At 42.2% G+C, this 9941-nt stretch overlaps 1 pseudogene; it reads left to right on the top strand.

Moving 5' to 3' along the window:
- Window positions 1-7514: 7514 nt before the first annotated feature.
- Window positions 7515-9213, top strand: LOC124020656 (annotated as a pseudogene).
- Window positions 9214-9941: the final 728 nt, after the last annotated feature.

Here is a 9941-nt window from a genome sequence, read left to right as displayed (position 1 = left end):
AATGCTACTGATATTACAGAGCAAGCGGTGAAGTTTCAGATGACGCCAATGTTTGCTTTGTAGCACCTACAGACAGTGCTTAATTTGTCAAATCGGGAGGTCCCGGAACACAGTGAGTGCGAGAAGAGGGGGGTTATCCTGGGGGGCTCTGAGGTACCAGAACACAATGAGAAATACATTTTGTCAAACAACATAGCAGCGTGGCAGACAGAGTAAACAGCCAAGTAGGCTATCCATGGTGGGGAAACAGACAGCACTCTACAAAGTGCTGATTTAATTCAAAGCATTTTAGACGTTACTGCAGTATGCACACATACTTTAGTATATTTGCCAGGCTTACACAACTCCAAATTTCTTAGTCTGATTTTCTAGACATGAATGTACAGCAACATTTTTAGACGACACTGGGAGAAAAAAATGCCATATGCATATACACACATACTCAGCTGTGGAGCTTACAAGACACACATTTCATAAAATTGTAAGACCTCAATGTAGCAGTAGAACAAATCACAATATCGGAATATAACTTCAAATAAAATAAATCAATGTTGGCTGCAGCAGAACACACACATGAGAATATATAGGCATCCTGCCTATGTGAAGCACATATTCAAATTACCTTCACAGTACAGAACAAGTTTGTAAAGAAAAAAAATCTTACCTTAGTTTCCAAAACCTCCCACATTGACTCTCACCATGTCAAGTCCATTTAACTCATGAGAGTCAATTTCTTGCACAAAGCCATGAGCGGGCCTGTGGCTGTGATGTTTAGCCTCCTAAACTGTCCGGAAGACTGGCTGTAGAGTATATTTTTTTCATTTTGAGTGTTAACTATAACCTGGGTGTCCTCTTTAAATGTGCCTTGGTTCGGGCATGTTTTAAAAAAAAGTTTTCTGAGGGCTTTTTGTTCTTTGTTTACGCCTATGGCATGTGATGTTAAATTACCGTACATTCCACCCACTCTTTTGCTACTTTAATCTCTCCAGTCGTTTCTAGACCCAAACCCCCTATCTTTTTGCATGTTGTACAACCCAACTCTGAATTCTGCTTGACAAGCCAGGGGTTATACCTTTGTTTGTTGTTGAACTGCAAATTGCACCTGCTCAGAGCACTTTGTCGGTGAATGCACTGCCCCCCCCCCAGCTTCCCGTCTCCCTCCGAGTCTGACTCGCTAGTAGGCTTACTAGTTAGTGGAGTTGCCAGTGGTGATACACTGCCGGGATCAGTATCGCTGCTAGCTAAAGCATCGCCATCAGGAACAGTTTGCCCCGTACTCCTCTCCTCTGGCACTGACAGTTTTCTGTCTTGTTCCGAGTTTGATTCACCATCTTCCTCTAGGTTTTTGGACTTGAATATTGTCATCAAAATCGAAAGCCTTTACCACGCTTTTACACAATGGTCTTTCTGGGGACAGGAGAAATAACAAGGAGGCAACTTGATTTAACGCTGATTGCTTTTATTAGAATGTCTATAGTGCGAACAGTTAAACAATTAATAAATCATGCCGCGACAGGTACCAGATCCGGGCAAATAGGTGCCGGAACAAACAAAGTCAAATCTGATAGGTGCCGGATCCTATCCTCAAATTAAGCACTGCCTACAGATGAAACATTATGACGTCTTAAATGAGGCCTTGATAAGGCCAGTGTAGGGATTTCTGGTTTTGCATGTTATTTTGGCATTAATACATGTCACATATCCGTTTGCAAACAAAATATATATATATCATTGTGTTAATATAGCCGCATACAAACATGGTCTATAAATAAATAAAAATTGTAAGGCAGCTCCAAAATGCAGGTGTTTCAGCCTATCTCAGTGCTTTCTGTGGTGGTGGAGCAAGCCACGGTGCGTTGCGCCGTGATTGGCTCAGTGTTCTGTCACTCATGGGAACACTACCTCTCCGCCAAGTTTAAGGGTAGAGCTATACAATTCAAGCCCCTTGGGTGCTGCCATAGAGTTATATTAGAAGTGGCCATCCAAGAAGGCTCAAGGTCATTGGCCACAGATAAAATTACGTAAAATCACATATCTACAGTAGCTTTGATAGGACATGTCAACATCATACTTTCAAAATCTTAGCTAGCAGTCATCATGAATCAAGTTGACAATCTACTGGCAAATCCTTTTTAATCCTTGTCATACAGTTGAAATTGGAAGTTTACAAACACTTAGGTGGGAGTCATTAAAACTTGTTTTTCAACCACTCCACACATTTCTTGTTAGCAAACAATAGTTTTGGCAAGTCAGTTAGGACATCTACTATGTGCATGACAAGTCATTTTCCAATGATTGTTTACTGACAGATTATTTCACTGTATCACAATTACAGTGGGTCAGAAGTTAACATACACTAAGTTGACTGTGCCAATACACAGCTTGGAATATTATGTCATGGCATTAGAAGCTTCTGATAGGCTAATTGACATCATTTGAGTCAATAGGAGGTGGATGTATTTCAAGGCCTACCTTCAAACGCAGTGCCTCTTTGCTTGACATCATGGGAAATCAAAAGAAATCAGCCAAGACCTCAGAAAACATTTTTGTGTTCCTACACAAGTCTGGTTCATCCTTGTGAGCAATTTCCAAATGCCTGAAGGTACCACGTTCATCTTTGCAAACAATAGTATGCAAGTATAAACACCATGGGACGACGCAGCTGCCATACCGCTCAGGAAGGAGACGTGTTCTGTCTCCTAGAGATGAACGTACTTTGGTACAAAAAGTGCAAATCAATCCCAGAACAACAGCACAGGACGTTGTGAAGATGCTGGAGGAAACAGGTACAAAAGTATCTATATCCACAGTAAAACTAGTCCTATATCGACATAACCTGAAAGGCCGCTCAGCAAGTAAGAAGCCCCTGCTTCAAAACTGCCATAAAAAAGCCAGACTACTATTGTACTTTTTGGAGAAATGTCCTCTGGTCTGATGACACAAAAATAGAACTGTTTGGCCATAATGACCATTGTTATGTTTGGAGGAAAAAGGGGGAGGCTTGCAAGCCAAAGAACACCATCCCAACCGTGAAGCACGGGGGTAGCAGTGTCATGAAATGGTGGTGCTTTGCTGCAGGAGGGACTGATGCACTTCACAAAATAGATGGCATCATGAGGACAGAAAATGATTTGTATATATTGAAGCAACATCTCAAGACTTCAGTCAAGCAGTTAAAGCTTGGTCGCAAATAGGTCTTCCAAATGGACAATGACCCCAAGCCTACTTCCAAAGTTGTGGCAAAATGGCTTAAGTACATCAAAGTCAAGGTATTGGAGTGGCCATCACAAAGCCCTGACCTCAATCCTATTGAACATTTGTGGACAGAACCTAAAATGTGTGTGCGAGCAAGGTGGCCTACAAACCTGACTCAGTTACACCAGCTCTGTCAGGAGGAATGGGCCAAAATTCACCCAACGTGTTGGGGGAAGCTTGTGGAAGCCTACCTGAAATGTTTGACCCAAGTTAAACAATTTAAAGGCAATGCTACCAAATACTAATTGAGTATATGTAAACTTCTGACCCACTAGGAATGTGACGAAAGAAATAAAAGCTTAAATAAATTATTCTCTCTACTATTATTATGACATTTCACATTCTTAAAATAAAGTGGTGATCCTAACTGACCTAAGACTGGGAATTTTTACTAGGATTACATGTCAGAAATTGTTAACTGAGTTTAAATGTATTTGGCTATGGTATGTAAACTTCCGACTTCAACTGTATGAAGCGAAATAATGAAGAGAAATTATAGATAAAACAAATCGGTGCTCATCGGCCATTGGACATAAATATTACACAAGTTAGAAATCGCAAATTCAACAATGAGTGGTTTGGAAGGAATCAGTGGCAAACTGCAAGCATTGCAAAGCAATCATTAGCCTGCTATTCAGTTGAGTAGCTGTCTGGACCTAAGTCTAAGATTAAGGGTCTCTTTTCCTAGTTTAAAATTATATACATTCAACATTGACAGCATGGCCAATGAAGCATGATTTTTGCCGCGCTCTAACAACAACTCGGAACTGCGAAATCAGACTTTAGTGAGTTCAAGACAACTGGGACCTCGGTAAAAATGAGCTTCGACTGGAAAAATACATTTTGAACTTTCATCCAACTAGGAATTGTACATTCGGAACTCGGGCAATTTCTAGAGCAGGCCTGGGCAATTCCAGTCCTTGGGGGCATGATTGGTGTCATGCTTTTCCCCATCCCTAGCAAACACACCTGATTTTAAACTAATTGCATTTTGTAATGAAGATCATGATTAGTTCATTATTGGAGTTGGGTGTCTTAGCTGGATCTGGGGTAAAAGTGTGACACCAATCAGGCCCCCGAGGACTGGAGTTGCCCAGGCCTGTCTAGAGCTGCCACCTAAAGATCACTGATGTCATCATGGTTATGCCCCCCAACCCCCGAGTTTCCAGTTGTCTTGAAAGCACCATCAATCCAGAGAATACCAGACTTTGATGACAGTTTGATGACAACATTTTCCCACGAAGGAACTTCTCTTCACCACCTTCCTGTTCAAGTGAGCACAGCACAAGGTGAGTCCAAAATTGTCTCATATGTTGCTGCATAAATTATTAATATGCCAGGGAGATATGTATACTGTAACTAAGAAAGTAATACCAAGTGTATGTTGTGTAGTAAGCTGTTAGTTGCCCATGTGCCTCACCCTAATCATTTGGTCTATTTTCACCTCTTAATTTCACCGACTGTTCTGACTTGGTGGTGCACATGTAGCCTTTAAACTGTTTTTTAGAAATGTAATCATTGAATATTATAAAAGCTTTCATTGTCTGCTTATATGCCCCCTTTTATTTATCCTACTGTTCTGACTTGGTGTACAGGGAGAACACCCTAAGAACAGCCCATGTTCTGAATTATGTTGCTGTACATTTCAAAAGTGCTGAACAAATAGTTATATTGACTATGTCTGTCCTACCTTGCTCATTAATGTCTTAATCGAAATTACGGATTGCCTCTTATCCACTTGTCGTCCCCTTATGCAATAGTTTGTACTGTACATCTCAATTGTCAGTAGAAACCACATTTGTTTAAGCAAGTCAGCCATATCAACTATGTTTTTAAAAGTCAGTAATTGAGGCTGAATGAACTGTTTCGCTGCCAGACAAGGCTCCGCTGATAGACAGGTTTAGCAGTGGCTGTGTTGGGACTCTGATGTTGGGACAGCTTTATGTAGGCCCTAACAGTTTGTGGACACTGTTTTGTCACCTTTATAGTGCAAATCTTTTTTTTTTTTTCTTTTTTTTTTTATCCCACAAAGATTTATATGCTAAAATCGCCACTGGGTAATGCCAAATCAAATTTCATACATATGACAACTTTTTAATTATTTATAAATTATGCTTTTAGCTACAAAAGTCAAATGTGTGTGTGTGTGTGTGTGTTTTACATTTTTGGAAATTTATAACAAAAAAAAACGATCAAATTTACGTAAGTATTCAGACCCTTTACTCAGTACTTGTTGAAGCACCTTTAGCAGTGATTACAACCTCAAGTCTTCTTGGGTACGATGCTACAAGCTTGGCACACCTGTATTTGGAGAGATTTTCCCATTTCTTGTCTGCAGATCCTCAAACTTTGTCAGGTTGGATGGGGAGTGTCGATGCACAGCTATTTTCAGGTCTCAGAGTTGTTCGATCTGGTTCATGTCCAGGCTCTGGCTGGGCCACTCAAGGACATTCAGAGACTTGCTCTGAAGCTGCTCATGTGTTGTCTTGGCTGTGTGCTTAGGGTGGTTGACCTCTTTGAAGGTGAACCTTCACCCCAGTCTGAGGTCCTGAGAGCTTTGGAGCAGGTTTTCATCAAGGATCTCTCTGTACTTTGCTCTGTTCATCTTTCCCTCGATCCTGACTAGTCTCCCAGTCCTTGCTGCTGTAAAACATCCCCACAGAATGATGCTGCCAGCACGATGCTTCCCCGTAGGAATGGTGCCAGGTTTCTTCCAGACGTGACGCTTGGCATTCAGGCCAAAGAGTTCAGTCTTGGATTCATCAGACCAGACAATCTTGTTGGCCTGATTGGGGGAGTGCTGTAGAGGTGGTTGTTCTTCTGGAAAGTTCTCCCATCTCCGCAAAGGAACTCTGGAGTTCAGTCAGAGTGATCATCGGGTTGTTGGCCACCTCTCTGACCAAGGCCCTTCTCCCCTGATTTCTCAGTTTGGCCCAGGCAGACAGCTCAAGGAAGAGTCTTGGTGGTTCCAAACTTCTTCCATTTAAGAATGATGGAGGCCACTGTGTTCTTGGGGACCTTCAATACTGCAGAAATGTTTTGGTACCCTTCCCCAGATCTGTGCCTCGACACAATCCTGTCTCTACGGACAAGTCCTTCGACCTCATGGCTTGGTTTTGGCTCTGACATGCACTGTCAAATGTGGGACCAGTGTGTGCCTTTCCCAATCATGTCCAATAAGTTGAATTTTCCACGGGTGAAACATCAAAGATGATCAATGGAAATAGGATGCATCTGAGCTCAATTTCCAGTCTCATAGCAAAGGGTCTGAATACTTATGTAAATAAGGTATTTCTGTTTTTTATTTTTAATACATTTGCAAACATTTCTAAAAACCTGTTTTCGCTTTGTCATTATGGGGTATTGTGTGGAGATTGAGGAAAAACATGAATTTAATCCATTTTAGAGTAAAGCTCTAACGTAACAAAACGTGGGAAAACTAAAGGGTTCTGCATACAAATCCCCCAACATAATGACATTTCTTTGTCCTGGTTTCGCGAGGAATCGCTCTTTTTTATGGATAAAGCGGGTGTATAAAAAGTTACAAGCTAAAGGATGTTACTTTAGTGACAAGAATAAATCCCAAGTTTGACTAGAACAAATATTATTCTTAATTCTTAGTTTACCTCCCTATGCAATTTACTGTGTAGCCTACACAAGTAAATAAGTCATCAAAATAATTTTTGAACACTAATGCATGCCTTTTTCTGCATGTTTGCAGTGAATCCTTATTGCTGGTAGCCTATATTATTTTCAGATGTATTGCATTATATATATTTTTATGGCTGAGTTGGTAGAGCATGGCGTTTGCAACGCCAGGGTGTGAGTTTGATTCCCACGGGGGACCAGTACGAAAAAAAGGTATGTAAATCTATGCACTTACTTCTGTTAGTCGTTCTGCGTAAGAGCGTCTGCTAAATGACTCAAATGTGAATGTATTTAAGGCGTCGTTTGGTTATTGTAAAGGTGCAGAAGGGTAGCCCCTCCCTCCTGGGGTGCATCCGTAGATATAAATGCTTTGCCACCGCCGCCGCTCCTCTTCATTCGCAGTGGTGGTGCAGTCTCCAAAGTTTTCCCGCGTCTACGTTTTCTACTCTACACTTTCAACAATTGCACATTTACATAAACGTGTATTTCAGTTGTATACATTTAGGCAGATTTTGGTTCATGTTTACTGTACTAGCCAATATTTTACATGTGGACGTACGTGCCAAATTGTTTTCGTTTTTATCTGTAAAACTGACATTTTGCTTCAAAGTATGACTTTCTTTAGTCCAAATATTAGTAATAGAAGTTTGGAAACGGAATTGGCCGAGAATTTGTCCCGGGATGAGCGCTTGGCTCGAGTTGAAATAGCCCTTTTAAGCATAATATTTGTCAATGGAGCAATCTTAAATTTTGGACTGCTGTTTGTGCTGTGGAAGAGGAGGAAGCAGCTGTCGAGGATGCGCGTCTTTGTTTTTCACCTTTGCCTGGCAGACCTTGTTGTCACATTTTTCCAAGTTTGTCCGCAGCTGATGTGGGATGTAACGGACAGATTCTTCGGTCCTGACGTTTTGTGCCGCCTGGTGAAATACCTGCAGGTCGTTGGCATGTTTGCCTCCACTTACATGATTGTAGTGATGACCATTGATCGCTATCAAGCAATCTGTAACCCAATGGTTACTTTCCAGAGGCGGAGAGCGCGCTGGAACGTGCCTGTGTGCGTTGCTTGGTCTGCATCCCTCATCGGGAGTCTCTCTAGTGATATTTGTCTTGCCCATCTTAACTGTTATCGTGTGCCAGGTGCGTATTTGCCGAGCTGTTCAAATCAACTTTCACATGAAAACTCAACAAGTATCGACATTTCTCGCCAAACCGCTGCCCTCCAGGGCAAGTAGCGTTGCTGGGGTATCCAAAGCAAGGATCAAGACCGTGAAGATGACTTTGGTCATTGTTCTTGCCTACATTATCTGTTGGACTCCTTTCTTCACTGTCCAGCTGTGGTCCGTCTGGGATGTCCAAGCACCCACTGAGAGTAAGAGCTGTTCAATCTGTATATCTAAGAAATCCCTCCTTTTTGTCACACGTTTTAATACCTGGATTACAACTTTACTTGCAATGTATGTTTACTATAGTTTATGTACTTGCCATTTTGGCGCCACCTCCTATATGTATTAAGGAATTAAGGAACTACCTTAGGATGCTTTAGATAATATTGAGTGTTTTACATCTTTTGATGTATATTTCAGCTGCAACTTTCACCATCCTGATGCTCCTGGCAAGTCTGAACAGCTGTGCAAACCCCTGCATCTACCTGCTCTTCAGTGGGAAGCGCCCCAAGATACGTGTGGCTTTAGTGTGTGTTAGCCAGTCGGACATGAATGACTCCATACAAGAGGACGCCACTGTGGTTAGCTCGCGGTACAGTTCCAAGAGCCTTTCTAACTCCAGATGAAACAAGTTGACAGGAGCTCAGTCTGGCTCAGGGGTGGGCAACTCCAGTCCTCGGGGGCCTGATTGGTATCGCACTTTTTCTCCATCCCTAGCAAACACAGATGATTAATGCTGATAGAGCTTGGTGTATATATATGTAAAGAGCATATATTAAATATTCAGCTCACTAAGCATAGCTGCGGGAAGTAGTGGTGCTTCAGCACCTGCTGAAAAATCAGAATACCTTTTGAATAATTTTGAGAATAATACATTCGCACACACTGGGCCTTTTACGAGTCCTGTATTAGCTGACCAATATAGCCATCTGAAGCATAGCCACATTTTTCTTCGAAAATGTTATTTTTTTCTCCACAAAAGTAGTGCACTGGGCCTTTCATAATCCTGTATTAAAGACCCAAAATAGCTGTCTGTAGTGCAGGCATTTAAAAATATATATATTATGTTAAACTAATACAGGCCTTCACGAGGCCTGTATTAGGGGACCGATATAAACTCGTCCTCTCAATGTCAACTGCGGTTATTTTCAGCAAACGTAACATGTGTGTAAATATTTATATGAACATAACAAGATTCAACAACTGAGACATGTGACTAACATAAATGGAATAATGTGTCCCTGAACAAAGGGGGGTCAAAATCAAAAGTAACAGTCAGTATCTGATGTGGCCACCAGCTGCATTAAGTACTGCGTGCATTTCCACCTCATGGACTGCACCAGATTTGCCGGTTCTTGCTATAGTAAGATGTTACCCCACTCTTCCACCAAGGCACCTGAAAGTTCCTGGACATTTCTGTGGGGAGTGGACCTAGCCCTCACCTTCCGATCCAACAGGTCCCAGACGTGCTCAATGAGATTGAGATCCGGGCTCTCCTCTGGCCATGGCAGAACACTGACATTCCTGTCTTGCAGGAAATCACGCACATAACGAGCAGTATTGTCATGCTGGAGAGTCATGTCAGGATGAGCCTGCAGGAAAGCTACCACATGAGGGAGGAGGGTGTCTTCCCTGTAACGCACAGCGTTGAGATTGCCTGCAATGACAAGAAGCTCAGTCCGATGATGCTGTGACACACCGACCCAGACCATGACGGACCCTCCACCTCCAAATCGATCCCGCTCCAGAGTACAGGCATCGGTGTAACGCTCATTCGCTCGACGATAAACGCAAATCCGACCATCACCCCTGGTGAGACAAAACCACGACTCGTCAGTGAAGAGCACTTTTTGCCAGTCCTTTCTGGTCCAGCGA

Source organism: Oncorhynchus gorbuscha, linkage group LG03 (assembly GCF_021184085.1).
Source record: "Oncorhynchus gorbuscha isolate QuinsamMale2020 ecotype Even-year linkage group LG03, OgorEven_v1.0, whole genome shotgun sequence".
In the NCBI taxonomy this organism is placed as follows: domain Eukaryota; kingdom Metazoa; phylum Chordata; class Actinopteri; order Salmoniformes; family Salmonidae; genus Oncorhynchus; species Oncorhynchus gorbuscha.
Note: the sequence above shows the minus strand (reverse complement) of the source record. Positions and strands in the feature narration are given on the sequence as shown.